Below are 15,727 nucleotides of genomic sequence, written 5' to 3' on the forward strand. Positions count from 1 at the left end.
ACAGCATCAGCCAACAGTATCTTTCATTGGCTCTTACAATCTGAACTCACAGTCACGCACTTCCTCAGTTTATACTACCTGTCACCAAAATGCAGCATAGATATAAAAACAAGTTAAATATAATCTTATGACATTCTATACCACTCACAACTGAACAGCAGAACATCTGTTAATCCAGCTCTCAGCAATGCTCTGCCCTTAGTATTTTTCCCACTCTCGCTGTCTATGATAGTTTCTCACAATCAAAACTCAACTCACTTAACTCTTCATATATTCACTACAGTTTTAGTAACTTTATCCCCAGAAATCACCAAACTTCGTGACTTTATAAATTATCAGTTTCCCCTCACATATCACCACACATTACTCCTGCCAGAATTCTGTGCCTAAAAAAAAATCAAAATTCTGTGCAAACATTTGCAAATTCTGCAAATTTCTATGCACAAAATTTGCAAATTCTGCAAGTTTGTCACAATTTAACCAATAATACAGCCTTCCTATATGCAGATACCATTTAAAGTTTTCTCAGCCCCTCCCAGCACCCATAGCATCCATATTTGTTTCCAGCCCCCGCCCTCCACACAATCCTACATGCACCCACACCTTTTCCTTTTTACAGCCCCTTCCCTCCACTCACACGCAGCATCCACCTTTTTATTACAGCCCCTCCTCCCTCCACCCACATAAAGCATCCACTTTTTTTTAACAGCTCCCTCCCTGCCTGCATGCACAGACCATCAATATTATTTTTCTAGCCTGCCCCTGCACTCACCTATGAGGTAGGAGCTGAATGAGAGTAACTCTTCAGGGCACGAAAGAACTCCACTCCTGCTCACTGCTGCTGGTCTGGGCCGGTGCCACTGCTTTTTCTAAATGGCCACCGAGACTTCCTATGGCAGTCTCACGAGATTACCATTTGAAGTCTTGGTGGCCATTTCGAAAAAGTGGTGGTACAAGCCAGGGAGCGGCGGCAGCAGGAAGGAAAGAGTAGGTCTCTTTGTTGCCCCCGAAAAGGCCACTAGATCACCAGGGTGTACTCAGGTAGACCTGGGAGGGCGGTTGGGGGGGGGGGGGGGGTGCCATGAATCAAAAAAGTTTGGGAAACCCTGCTCTGGAATTTTATACAGTGTTTCTCTTAGTTAACTTATAGATACATGTGATAGATCAATGTTAAATTATTCCATGTGAAATCGTCAATTAGTACAAATGAAGTGAACTTCACTTGGCTGCTGAGAGATCTTCCTCTAAGTTGAAGAATTTGCAATTGCGAGCTAATGGCTAGAAAATCTTGGTCCAAAATATGACGTCCTTTCTCAGAACAACACTGTGTGGTGTTTAGGAGATTATTTACAAGTGAAAAGAGTTTATGCGTATCCTTGTAATTTGGTCCTATTATAGTTCTGTAGTGCGTTCTTTTGGTTTGTCTGATTTTGTATTGTATTTTCTTTGTAACTGTTTCCACTCTTTGAGTCAAATCAGTCACCTTACTTTCTAATTCTTCCTACTTTCTTACTCATCTATATGTTACAACTTTGCCTTACCCTTCACTACCAATTATAATGTTCTATTACGTATTGTGCAGTCATTGCAAGTAGTATACCATGACATACTTTGTATTATTTTGAATATTTTTACTGCTGTAATTGCCTATTGCTCATGTTTGATCTATTCTTACTGTACACCGCCTTGAGTGAATTCCTTCAAAAAAGGCAGTAAATAAATCCTAATCCTACAACTTGACATTTCGTCCTTTAGATTGTAAGCTCCTTCGAGCAGGGACTGTCCTTCTTTGTTAAACTGTACACGCTGCGTAACCCTAGTAGCGCTCTAGAAATGTTAAGTAGTAGTAGTAGTAAGGGCTAGGATCTGTTGTAAGGATTCGATCTGTAAGTGGTAACATTAATTTGTCCCTATTAGGAAAAGCTTAACAGGAACATAGCAAGCTGCCTTTTGATGGCCAGCTACATGTCACTGTTTGCACAAGATAATAGCAACACACATGAAAAGAGTTTTGCCATGGCACTGGTAAGGTATAGTTTTTAGGAGACATGTCTGCATTTTGCTTTCTAGAATAATAAAGCAATATTTGGACTTTCATAAAAAACAGACAAACAAAAGGTACATTGACCATTAGAATATTTTTAATAAAGAATTAGCATACTTTGATATAGAGATGAACATGGACGGATAGAAATGAAAAGAGAGAGTAATTATAATGATTTTGGCCATTTGGAAGCACAAAAAGTGATATACAAATGATCAAAATTTTCTACATCCTCTTAAGTGTAAGGGTTAAAATGTACAACACTTCAAGATGATGGTTTTTCAGCATAACATCTTCATTTCTTACATTTGTTCATGTGGCTGTGGTCGTGGGTTGGGTGGCATGGATCGTGGTGAGCTGTGGAATATAACAAGAGAACCAGAATAACAGGTGAATGAATCATGTCTTATTTTTATGAAAAAAGTAAGTTGTTTTTCTACTCAGGAATAACCTATATGACTCGACGAAACAGTTTGCATTGTTGGAACCTGACTTGTCAACGCTTTTAGTCTCAGAGTCAGACAATAGTATAATGATTTTTGTAAAGATTTTTGAGGAATTGAGGGGTGATTTTTAACTGACTACAACTGTAGAAAGTATATGCTGACTTTGCAGGATTTTCAAACTATAACAGTACATACACACATTCAATTTGGATATTATCTGGGGAAAAGTACCTGCACACAGGACCGGTCTTAGGCATGGGCAATAGGGGCGGTCGCACAGGGCCCCACGCCCTTAGGGGCCCCGTATCTCTAGCATGTCTGTTCCCCTGTCTCGGAACATCTCCCTGCTCCTTACCTTAATGTACATCCATATTTCAGTAGAGAGCATCAGGCAGCAGCAGTGATTTCCATATCCTGTCAGCTGCTGAGCCCAGAGCCTCCTCACTGCTGCATCCTGCTCCCTTTTGATGTCACATCCTGCTTCCTCAATGATGCAGCAGTGAGGAGGCTCTGGGCTTGGCAGCTGATGAGATATGAAAATTGCTGCCACTGTCTACTGCTCTGTACTGAAACGTGGTGAATGCATATCAAGGTACAGGGTGAGGTGGGGTTCTGAGAACTCTAAACCTCCTTTTAAACTATGATAAATTATAGCTTATGGTGGGGGGCGCGGGAGGGAAGGTGCAGACAGGGGGTGCTGGCAGGGGTGGGGGTGGGTGAGTGCGGGGCCCCACTGAACTGGTCTGCACAGGCCCTGCAATTGCTAAGACCGGCCCTGCCTGCACACATTTCCACTTCCTAAATGAATGGGCTATGTTGGCATTACTCCATGGCAGTCGCTAGTACGGCTTTGTAAAAGGGATAGTAAAAGTTTAAGGTGCATAACAAACAGTAAACATTCTAGGCAGTTCATCAATAAAGTGTTACAGTGTCTCTGGTTCTTCAAAGGTTTTGGAGGTATTGTTCACCATGACTGACATAGGAGCAGGATAAAACAAACTACATTATCTCTTAAGTTATTTTAGTTGTGTTCGTATTTTAAGCAGGCACTCTTTATATAATGTAATCAACTTAGCTAAATTAACATGACCTTAAGCTTTGCTGCAGAATATTTCCAGAACTTGATGATGCAATAATTAACCACAAAAAGTTTAGGATACTAGGCAACCTTCTGTTGCTGGGAGGGAATATGGTGAATACGTTCAGTCCTTGAGTCCTTGGCGACTTACAAACTCTTCAGGTTTGTTAGACTTTTAACAACAATTTTATCATGTCCATCCCTTTGGCAACTTCTTGAAACCCTAATATATAAATATTACATATCAGTTTTGGTTGGGCATATCTTCCAAGCCTTGCTGTTCTATATGGTCTCTGGAAAAAATGGACCCTTTACATAGTTTCAAAATACTTTGCAATTATTTAAGCATTTCGTAGGCCTTTCAAAATACATTGATAGCGGTGGTGGTGGGGTTCTTAGCTAATTCATAATTTGTGTTCAAAGTGTCCTCTTTCAACGTTCACGCATTCACAAAGTCTTTGACTGTTGGCTCAGGGGTCTCTTTACCAAGCTGTGGTAAAAAGGGCCCGGTAGCAGCGGGGGCTGTTTTTGCCATCTGCCGGGTAAAAAGCCCCTAAAAAAAGACATGGCCATACTGTAAGGCTATTCTTACCGTGTGGCCATGCAGGGGGAGGGGGAGCACTTACCGCTGCCCATTGAGGTGGCTGTAACCAGGTTAGTGCCATGATAGAAATTATGAAATTATTTTCCGTGGCACTGTAAAAGGTACACACTTGATGTAGAACTACCACCAGAGACTGCGTTGGGCCAACGGTAGCTCTGGGTTGACATGTAGCAACCGTTTAGTTAAAGGGCCCCTATATGAATTCTGAGGTTTCATTAATTAAGAGTTCAACTGTTTTGCAAGCTTGATCTGCAGGAGCTCCATCCTGTTCAAAAATAAAGTACTCAAAACATCTCAAATTTCAGGCAGATTTTCTGCTGCAATATGTTTTTTGGGTAATTTGGAAAAACATATTGGGGGTCCTGTTTTTCCAAACACTATATATCCAGTAGGGGTATGCAACCAAAAAATTCTGCTTTGTTTATTTTCCTATGTTTATAGAAATGTTGTTTTGTTCTTTTTTTTCTATTTCAGGAGCAATATTGCTAGTAGTGAGCACTCTTATAGGGAGTATACACTCTTCTGAAAGACTGTACACTTTCCCAATAGTATACACTTTCCCAATACTGTGCACTACTTATAACACAGGAAAACACTGAAATTTTGGTTTTGTTCTGTCTTTATGGGCAAAAAAAAAAAAAAAAAGAATTCATATCCCAACATCCAGTGGTACTACCACTACGGGTCAGCCTGCCATATAAGGAGCTAATCCCCTTATATAGCAGGCTGATCCCAAGCTGTAATACTGCCTTTGTCAGGTTTGAAATTAGTGCTCTGTCAGCTCACAGCTCATTTTTTGGTGCATTTTTTTACAAGTCACAAATTACAAAAAGACCGTTAAAATGTTATAAAAATATATGTCACATTTGGCATCACATCATTATTTGGGAGTTTTTAAGACCAATGAAAGAAACTTGAACCACATTAGATATAAAAGAAACGTTGTATGAAGTCATTTTTGTCCAGCAGTTTCTGAGGTCTTTCTCTCCCTTAACAACATAGAGGCTCATTTTCAAAGCATAGTGTGAAGATTAAAATTCAACTACATTTACTGTTAGTCCTTATTGGTGGTTGTAATTTTACTAATAGTGTGGGACTGATATTGTCTGCATTGTTTGGAGTCCTCTGGTAGGTCCCAGGGTAGGGAAATTCACAAAAGATGAGGTGTGTCGAAGAGGAATCAGAGCAGATGAGACATTAAAAGGAATGGGGATAGAAGGATCATGTACAAGTGAAAAGTAAATAGAGGTGCAGAGGTAATTTGCAAGGTGAATTGGGAGTCTTTTTTTCAATTGAAAGGAGGATCAGGAACAGAGACACAGTTCAAGGAAGGATCAGAGGTGAGGCCAGAATGCCACCCCAGCCCTTGTAAACATCTTGGACCCGATTTGGTGTCTGCTATTTTGCATTGTAGTGTCTTGATCGAGTATAGCACCTCGGGGAACACCAGAGGCCCTGGGCTTAAGTCATGCATGGTCACCTATAGCAGCCCCATTTGCCTACAGGTTGAGCCCTCTGGTATTTAGAGGATGCCAGGGATCTAAGCATAAGTCCGAGGTCCTCTCTACAGAGACATCATAACTTCAGTTTGTAGGTATTGGTAGGAAGTTGAAGGTGCACAAGAGAACAATTCCAGAATGTAGTCAGACTCTCCAGAACTAGCAGACAGGAATTTGGTCAATGAGCAGGCACAGGTTAGGACAGGCAAAACAATATCAGAAAAACAAGCCATTATTATACCCAGGAACGCAAAGAAATCTTCTCGTACATTCCTCAATCTTCATCCCCCTAAGTGCAAAGGCCTGAAATACAAACTAATGCACTTATCTACCTTCTCCTACATGAGTACGCAGTTCTGGAACGCGTTGCCACGTCACCTGAAAACGGTCTATGAATTGACCAACTTCGTAAAACATAAAAAACTTATCTCTTTGACAAGATATATCACAATGAGCAACACATGTAACTGTACAACCCTTAATACATCCAGCATTATCTTATAATGCCTTTTGCTCTTACACTATCATGTATTTCATCTTCATGTAACCCAAAACACTCTGTAAAGCCAAATGTATACTCTTTCTATTTCAGTATCCATGACGAATTGTAAGCCACATTGAGCCTGCAAAGAGGTGGGATAATGTGGGATACAAATGTAACAAATAAATAACAAATAAATTATCAGCAACAGTATTATCCAAGAGCAAGGTGCAATGGAGATTTAAAGAGATCAATCAGAGAAAGCCGACATTTTTGATGTTGCTTTTAACTCCTAACCCTTATTCACTTGTTCAGAACCCTTATTTTATCATCCTCACTTTAATATTCACTTATCTCATTTGTCCTGTTTGTCTGTCCTAATTAGATTGTAAGCTCTGTCGAGCAGGGACTGTCTCTTCGTGTTCAAGTATACAGCGCTGCGTATGTCTAGTAGCGCTATAGAAATGATAAGTAGTAGTGGTAAGTAGTAGAAAATGCATTCTGAGAGGACCAACTGAGCCAAGGTGCATCATCAAAGGCCCAATTGTAGCAGGCTACATCATCAAGCTGCAACTAAGGCCATCATAAATGGCAGAAAAAAGCTGAAGCTCACTTTCTATATTAAGGAATGTGTCCTGGGGGGTAAGTACCTGAAATGCTGCAGCCAGGAACTTATATCCAATTGCTGCACAAAAAAAAAATGTAACTGCAGGATTCATTAACCTGTGGAACTGAGAAACTGCTGCTTTTCAGAGTCTACTGTAAATTTTTCTATGGAACGATAGCACAACACCCACTATTTATTGTGGATTAGTAAATTCGGCCCCAAATTTGTAATATTGCATACCTGGTTTAGAATGATGCTCATGGTGGCCGTGGTCATGGTCGTGATGGTGCTGGTCAGGTTTGCATGCTGAAATTAAGAACAGAAATAGCACTTTGAATCCGAGCATAAATGACCTTTCTGATTCTTTTGTAGTACATTCAGTTGATAGAGTTTCACATTGACATTGAAAGTGATGACCCTTTCTTCACTGGCATGAATTCCCGTTTAAACATGACCTAAATGAAATCACTAACGAGATCAACCAAAGCCTCCAAATCATGCACTCCTGGGCGAATGCTTTCCAATTAAACCTTAACGCAGAAAAAACACAATGTCTTGTACTCACCTCACAGCATAATACAAGCAACTTCACCACTATAACCACACCAAACTTCTCACTGCCCGTCTCAAATAATCTGAGAATTCTCGGAGTTACCATTGACCGAAACCTCACACTCGAAACCCACGTGAAGAATACAACGAAAAAAAATGTTTCACTCCATGTGGAAACTCAAAAGAGTAAAACCTTTTTTCCCAAGATCCATCTTTCACATCCTGGTACAATCATTGGTACTAAGTCACCTGGATTACTGCAACGCACTATACGCTGGCTGCAAAGAACAAACCATCAAAAAACTCCAAACAGCCCAAAATACAGCCGCCAGACTCATATTTGGAAAAACAAAATACGAAAGTGCAAAACCCTTAAGAGAGAAACTTCACTGGCTCCCACTTAAGGAACGGACCACGTTCAAGATCTGCACGATTGTACACAAAATCATCCACGGAGACGCCCCGACCTACATGCTAAACCTCAAAGACCTGCCTCCCAGAAATGCCAAAAGATCATCCCGAAAATTTCTTAATCTACACTTCCCTAGCTGTAAAGGACTCAAATACAAGCTTATACACGCAACCTCCTTCTCTTACATGAGTACGCAATTGTGGAACGCACTACCAACTGACCTGAAAACAAACGACGAAATAACTAACTTTCGCAAATCCCTAAAGACGTATCTCTTCAATAAAGCCTACAAAGAAGACCTATAGCTCAACTATACCACCTCACCAATCCACCCAAGTCTGAAAGTCTCCCTTCTATATCCATTCTCTTAGAACCTCTTCCCCATCCTTATTCCCTTGCACTACTACTTGTATCTGACTGACACCCTGGAATGGCAATGCCATAACAGACCTATGTAAGCCACATTGAGCCTGCAAATAGGTGGGAAAATGTGGGATACAAATGCAATAAATAAGTAAATAAATAAATAAATAAATAAATAAATAAAATATTTATCACTAAACTGTCATCTATTACTCAGTTTCTAATTTAGTTTAATATCCAGGTCCACACAACTCAATTTGTTAATGAACCTTTTCTGTGGAACATGTACTAAAATCTAATAATAGCACATTCAATGCTTGTCCTTAATCTAGGGGTCTTTTTACTAATGTGTGCACTAAATGATAAGACACCCAAAGGAATATAATGGATGTCTTATTTAGCGCAAGCTAATCATTAGCACACTAAATCCATTAGTGCACCTTAGTAAAGAGACCTCCTAGTTTAAGAGTCCACCATTCATATAAATCCATCAGATATGTTTTGGTATATTCCTTTGGTAAGACCATTCTGCTTTAGACCATCTACGCATCCACCTTTCCCTACGCTAGCGCTCACTCGTGGAATGGATTACCTAAAACTGTAAAGTCTATTCAGGATCATTTGACCTTCATAAAATCACTAAAGACCTTATTATTTGGAGACGCTTATGCTAAAGACCTGTCTAGCATCTCTAACTTTTGAACTGTTACTGTCAGAACACCATTTTGAACTCTATTTACTCTTTCACCTTTTCCTCTCCGTTACTTTTACTCCCATCTCTCTTTAACTTAAATGTATTTGACGGTTTGTTGCTAAATTGATGTATATTTTTGCAGACAGATGTAAGCCACATTGAGCCTGCCCGTGAGTAGGAAAATGTGGGATATAAATGCTATAAATAAATAAATAAATAAATAAATAGATGATGCAGTGTGTTGGAGTCAAGATAATTCTCTATTTTCTCCAGTAGGGTGATTCTATCTCGGCAATGCCAAAACATGTAGTCAGATTAATTTTTGAGATATCTGTTGAAGAACAAGTTAGACAACTGTAAAATATGTGTAATCCCCTGGTAAATTGAGTTTGGAAATTTTCTCAGGGGATTACTAGACTGATGTAAAATTCTCCAGATTTTTCTGGGGAGAGGGAGAGCAGTATGGATCAGAGGGTGGAAAGCCCAACCCAGAGGGAACATTAGAAGGGAGTAACTGACAGCAGGTGTGATAATTGGGGTGAAGTTGGAAGGTAATATAAGTGCTATGATTAGTGAGCATTAAGTGGAGCGTGAATAATGCTCAAGGTGGGTAGAAAGGGTTAACCCAGCCTGGGAGCACAGCAGGATCAGCCTGTTCAGTACCAGAGGCAGCAGCTCAAAGAAGTATCTTTGGAGCTAAAGGACAAACAGGGAGGTCTGGTTCTGAGGAGGTCTGGCAGCTGGGGAAAAGTCCAGCGGGACAGTTTATTGCAGAAGAGTGGCAAGCACAGCCTTGGATTGTGCTGCCAGAAAGGATGGGTATTGGAGGACTGGTGGTTCTGTAAATATGTAAATACCATAGACCTTAGGATTTATAAAGAGACAATTAAGTAGTTAAGATTTGTACCAAGAGTCTTGGACTAGCACAAAAAAACTCTTTCAGCAAATTGAACTGTTTGGATATTAAAAAAAATTGTTTTAAGAAGAGTATGAAGTTTGGATATCAGCCTGTTCCAGTAAAGTTCTGTTCTACATAAAATACAAACATACTGGAGTGGAGAGTTTCTTTGGAGTGCGAGTGAAGTCATTTTACTCCCAGACTGATAAAGAAAACCAATAATAAAGTGTGGCTTAAAACCCTATGGCCTACTGGGATCAAGCCCGGCCCCGGCCTGTGCCCAGCTCAGGAGAAATAAAACTTTTGTTTGTGGCCCTGGTTCGGGTATTTCCCAAAGAGCTAGCTGGTGCCCGGAACTATGTGGTGAGACCAGGGTTACACGTGCAAATAAATTGCTTCCAAATACTTATCCTAAGAGATAAATATTGTGACTAGTGGCAAATTGGACCTAATGGAAGTGGCTTTTGTGGCATCAAAAAGAGTCAAAAGGTCAAAACAGTATCTTCCAGTACTACAGAATATGGAGTTGGCAAGCAGAGCAACAATTTGTTTTGTTTGGTTTCTCATAGAATAACATTGACATAGAATAACATTGGAAACAATTTCTAATTTTTTAAATGAATGCCCATCCCTAGAAACAAGAATACAACAAAAGAAATTAAAACAAAAATGGAGTTCCCCTAGAGAGCAATTCTCTTTACTTCAAAAGGGAGTGTGAAGAATTAGAGGAAATTATCTCCTTGTTTGACAATATTGTGACAGGTAGTGACACTGGTGGAATATTTATGTTATTTAGAGTTTGCTCACAATATAAGATATGCAGCATCATTTTGAATGGATTAAAGGGGAGAGAGATAATTTAGTGGGAAACCTGTGAGACGCAAGTTACAGTAATCTAAGCGAGAGGGATGAGTGTGGAAAAGGGTTTTGATAGTGTGCTCAGAAAGGAAGGGAAACATTTTGGTGATATTATAGAAAAAGAAACAGCAGGTTTTAGCAGTCTGTTGGATTTGTACAGAGCAAGAGAAAGAGAGAGAGAGAGAGAGGAGTCAAAGATGACCCCAAGGTTACGAGCTGATGAGACAGAAAGGATGAGAATGGGGGAAGAGGAGAGGTAGGTTTAGAGGGAAAGATAAGAAGCTCAGTCTTGGTCATATTGAGTTTCAGATGGTGGTGAGACTGCAGGCAGCAATGTCAGATAGGTAGACTGGTGTGGACAGGTAGATCTGGGATTCATCGGTATAAAGATAATATTGAAAACCATGGGAGGAGATCAGAGCACCAAAGGAATAAGTATAGATGAAAAGAAGAGGTCCCAACAGTGGAGGAGGATCCACCAGAGCACACATTAAAAGTGCAATGGGAGAGGGAAGAAGAAAACCGAGAAAGAACAGAGCCCCCAAATCCAATTGAGGACAGTGTCTCAAGTAGTAGGTGGTGACCGACAGTGTCAAAAGCAGCAGATAGATCAAGAAGGATGAGGATACAATACAGACCTTTGGATCTGGCCGTCATTGGAGACTTTAGCAAGGGCTGAAAATTTCTCATAGCCTTCTCCCATCTGTACCTTCGAATGAGTTCATTCCAGAGTAATTTTTGGGAACACTAATTTGGGTTTCTTATGAAAAAGGGTGTGAGCAATTATGCAATTAGGATTTTTTAAATTCTTAATTACTTTTTTGAATAGTTCTAAAACTCTTCTTTCCCATTGAAAATGTAGCATATGTTACATAGATCAATGAAATAGCTCCTACTTTAATGCATTTTAAATTGTATTTTGTAGACAGCAGACTATAATGTGAAAACGTATACAAGGAATTATATGAACATCAAAAAGAGAAGGTATTCTATTTGTGTACGTACAAAAAAGGTCATACTCAATTGTTTAGCTATGATTTCATGGTTCCCAACTGGAAAAGTTAAGATTATTTCCATCTTTCTGAGATAATGGGGACTGGGGTGGGGGGGAATCACTGTTCGTGCTCCAGTCAGGGAATGGAGCGGGCGGGTGGGGGGGGGGGGGGTAGGATGTGTAAAATTGAGGGGTATTGGGTTCAGTGAGTAGCGAGTGGATATCAGGGGTAGGTGCAAGTTTGGACTGATGTTTTGGTATGCGTGAGTAGGGGAGTACATGGTGGCTGTGCAGGTAGGTACCTAAGGCAGTAGGGTGTATAATGTGTCTTTGTTGTGGGTGAGATGTCGTGTTGTAGGGATAGGGGTTTGTAAATGTAGGAAGCACAGTACTGATTAAATGAGTGAAAGTGTTTTGTAGTTGAGTTGTATCTATGTTATGTGGGATGGCTAGTGGTGGTAACATGAGGCAGGGTGTGTGTGTGTGTGTGGTGTGGAGGAACCATGGAGGGAAAGGTTGGGTGCATAGTGAAGGCAGTGGGGTGAGTCCAATCTGAGAAGGGCTTCTGAGATGGGTAAGCAGAGAAATGTCAGAAGTGCAAGAGAGGGGAAGGTTCCAAGTTGATTGCAGGAGGGTGGAGTGTGCATTGGAGAGTTTAGGAAAAACTTCTGTACTTCTTACCCTTCCATTGGGCTATAACACTTTTATAGTCGGGAACCTGTAAGAAGATAAACATGACACACACCGCACAATGCTGCTGCCACGCTACCTCCCTATCCTGGTTTTTATCATCCCCCTCAAGGCAGCTAATGAACCACTTGATCACGTCATCTTGGGCTGATGTGGCTGAACTTTCATAGTATGAGCTATGGGATCATGGCTCATTCAATGGTATCTATATGTCCCTGTTCATACAGATTGAACTGTGATTACTGGACTCATTGCCGCTATTATGAAGGAATGCAACAGTCTTCTCATCTCTGCTCCTGTGGAACCATTCTGATCTCGAGCACATTGTTGAATATGATATTTGGTAGAGGTCTCAGAACTCTTAAAGCTCCCTTAGGGTCCTTTTACTAAGCTGTGATAAGCGCTAATGTGTGCCACACTGAGGCCTTCACTAAGTTTGCATGTGCATGTGCTACCCATGCACTATTTTCTTTTTTTTTAGCACTGGGGGGAGAGAGGGGGGCGTGTTCATCACTAATCAGTTAGCACAGCTACATTGCAGTGTGATAAACGATTAGCACATGGTTAGCATATAGGCCCTTATCGCCTACATAATGGGTAGCGGTAGGGGCTTATGCACTAAGGCCACATGCTAGTAGGAAAATTATGTGTTGTTCAAGTCCTTAAATAGATCCCTATATTTTATAACATTGAAATGTATACTTTTTCATAATTCCCTACTGATCCATTTTATTGAAACACTTTTACAATGTATCTGGCAATGCAAATGGTATAACCCACAAACATTATAGAGTCTTTTACTAAAATGTTCTATTGTTTGCTGTTAGCGCAGCTTATCACAGGAATTTCCCATTCATTATTTTTCAACATTTTTATTAAATTTGAAAACCAAGTGCTACATATCATCCATTACAAACTGCCACGTGTGCAATACAGGTAGTATCCAAAAAACAATTCCCTCCAGTTCTCCCTTATGTTTACTGAGAGCATAATTTTATTAGTGCTTAACTTTCAAGATAAGGCAGCAAGATGATGCATCTTATGAATCCCTACCTAACTGTACAACAATGACCTTAAACTCTCCTTGCTCGCTCTGAACATAAAAGACTGTCATTTTAGAAAAACTGTAAGGGCCTTCTATTTTTAGATTTTTTTCAGGTCATTCACTAATATTGTCATTAGCATGTAAGACCTAAAAAACTTTTGCCTGCGTTAACCAGTTAGCGTGTGTTAATCAAAACACATTAGCTAGTTAATGGCAGACACACCCATTCCCCACCCATACTACACCCCTCCCAAAAATATTATTAAAAGGTTTGTAGCACCTGGATTAGTACATGAAAACAGGGAAAATACCACAAAACACTTTTTAATACATTTATGCGGTAGCCTGTTCTTGCGTGCTAACTGCACAATAAGGGGGGAATTCTATTTATGGTGCCTTAAAAATTGGCACCATAAAACCACACAGTTTAGCATGATTCTATAAACTATGCTATAGGTAAGCTTAGTATATAGAATATGGTCATGCACTGTTCTTATGACTAAAATTTAAGTGTACCTATTTAGGCTACCTAAAACCAGGCTAAAATACCTGCGTCTAACTTTGGTATAGATCGAGTGTATTGTATAGTAGCGTGCATACTTTTTGAAATGCCCACAACTCACCCATTCCACAACCCATTTTTGACTGTGCACAATTGAATTTATGTGCACTGCATCCACCTAGAAAGTTGTGCGCATTAATTCAAATTGAAGCCAATTAGTGCCACTAATTGGTTAAGTACCAGCTATCATCACTGATTGGCTTGTTAATCAATTAAGTTATGTGCGCAATTTGGCCATGCAGTCAAATTAGCGTACACAACTAAAGGTGCCACATATAGAATTTGGGGGTAAGGGCATAGTGCCTCTTTTACTAACTGCGCTAGCGATTCCCGGCATGGCAAATGCGCCGCAACCCATTCATTTAGTAAAAGGGCCCCTACATTTTTGTCACTTTAGATATCACCCTCAAGTTGAGATGTTCAGTGAATTCTAGAGCTGAATTATCAATATTTTGTGCTCTTTTTTTAAATAGAGGTATAAGGCAGATCCTTGTGACTCTGGGCAAGTCACTTAACCCTCCATTGCCTCATGTAAGCCGCATTGAGCCTGCCATGAGTGGGAAAGCGCAGGGTACAAATGTAACAAAACAAAAATCACTGTATTTTCAGAACAAATTGCTACTTACGATGTTTTCCCATATCTTGCTTGTGATGTGGATCATGACACTGGGATTTGTGTTCCTGGCAGTGTCCTGGATGCCCGTGCCCAGACATTGTTGTTTCTCGTTCCGTGTAGTTAGATCTTCTTCAGGAAGAAGGATTTAAGGACTGATGTTTTCCACTTTGTCTCATCACTTGAATGTGCACTTTTTATACAGCAGTTTTCTAGGGGAGCCTTTAGGGCACCAATAGCATTCTGCATGAAACTATGGAAGTAGAGGTAAACAAAACAAGAGACTATAGGGTGGTAACCTTTTTATTGGACTAATCTCATACATTTCTTGCCTAGCCTTCTTTTATAGAGTGCAATTCCTGTTTAACAATGCAGTGTGTTCTTGAAAGTCAGGGTTATGAAAGGACAAAAAACACACTAGTTTATGTTTTGGGAGTTAACTAGTAATTACAGTGTGCTTTATGGGGTGCCATTCCTGTTTAAACAGTAATAAATAGAAATAAAACAAAACATAAGATGATATCTTTTTTATCAATACATTTTTTGGTTAGCTCGAATCTTGGCTCCAGGTAAATAGTACACCTCCCTGGACATAGGTCTCAGAAGAGATCACCAACCATCACTAATATGAATATTACTAACATAAGAAGCAAGAAGAAGGAAGGAAACAAAGCACAACAGGACAGAAATGGAGGGAAATTGCTCAGAGTGTTGTGCATGTCATAGCTCCCCATCAACCTATGTGCTAATTGGACTGTCAAAATGGTTAGACATTCTATCTGTATAGTGGCTGAAAAATACACCAATAGCTTAAGTATATGTTTCCTGGTCTCTAGTAAATTTATAATTCCTCTCCACTTGAAACAGATCCATTTGATTGTGTTTCTATGATTGTACACAAATGCAAGAGAAGAACTGGAACCCTACAGCTTGCCAAAGCAAACATATACAGCAGGGATGGGTAAATCAGCATGTGGAAGGAAACCCAATTCACAAGATGTCTTTTATTCAAATGGAAGCAGAAATGTTCAGACCATCAAATTTTGAAGGACTTGACACAGGCTATATTTCGGCATGACTGCCTGCATTAGGAGTCCATCATTATGAAAAGGGATAAACAACTTGTGAACTGGGTTCCTCCCTCATTTTAATTTGGTCATCCTTACTATATGTGTTATTGTACACCACACTGAGTAAGATTTATTTATTTTTGTTACATTTGTACCCCACACTTTCCCACTCATGGCAGGCTCAATGTAGCAGGCAATGGAGGGTTAAGTGACTTGC

General features: G+C 40.0%; 1 long non-coding RNA gene across 1 annotated transcript; it reads right to left on the reverse strand.

Moving 5' to 3' along the window:
• Positions 1 to 2,166: 2,166 nt before the first annotated feature.
• LOC115471183 lies at positions 2,167 to 14,657 on the reverse strand. The gene is made up of 3 exons (XR_003942290.1): positions 14,454 to 14,657; positions 7,000 to 7,065; positions 2,167 to 2,401 (listed from the first exon to the last, which is right to left on the reverse strand). It is a non-coding gene; the product is annotated as an uncharacterized LOC115471183 (long non-coding RNA).
• Between the last annotated feature and the right edge of the window lie 1,070 nt (positions 14,658 to 15,727).

This window comes from Microcaecilia unicolor, chromosome 5 (assembly GCF_901765095.1).
Source record: "Microcaecilia unicolor chromosome 5, aMicUni1.1, whole genome shotgun sequence".
Taxonomy (NCBI): Eukaryota; Metazoa; Chordata; class Amphibia; order Gymnophiona; family Siphonopidae; genus Microcaecilia; species Microcaecilia unicolor.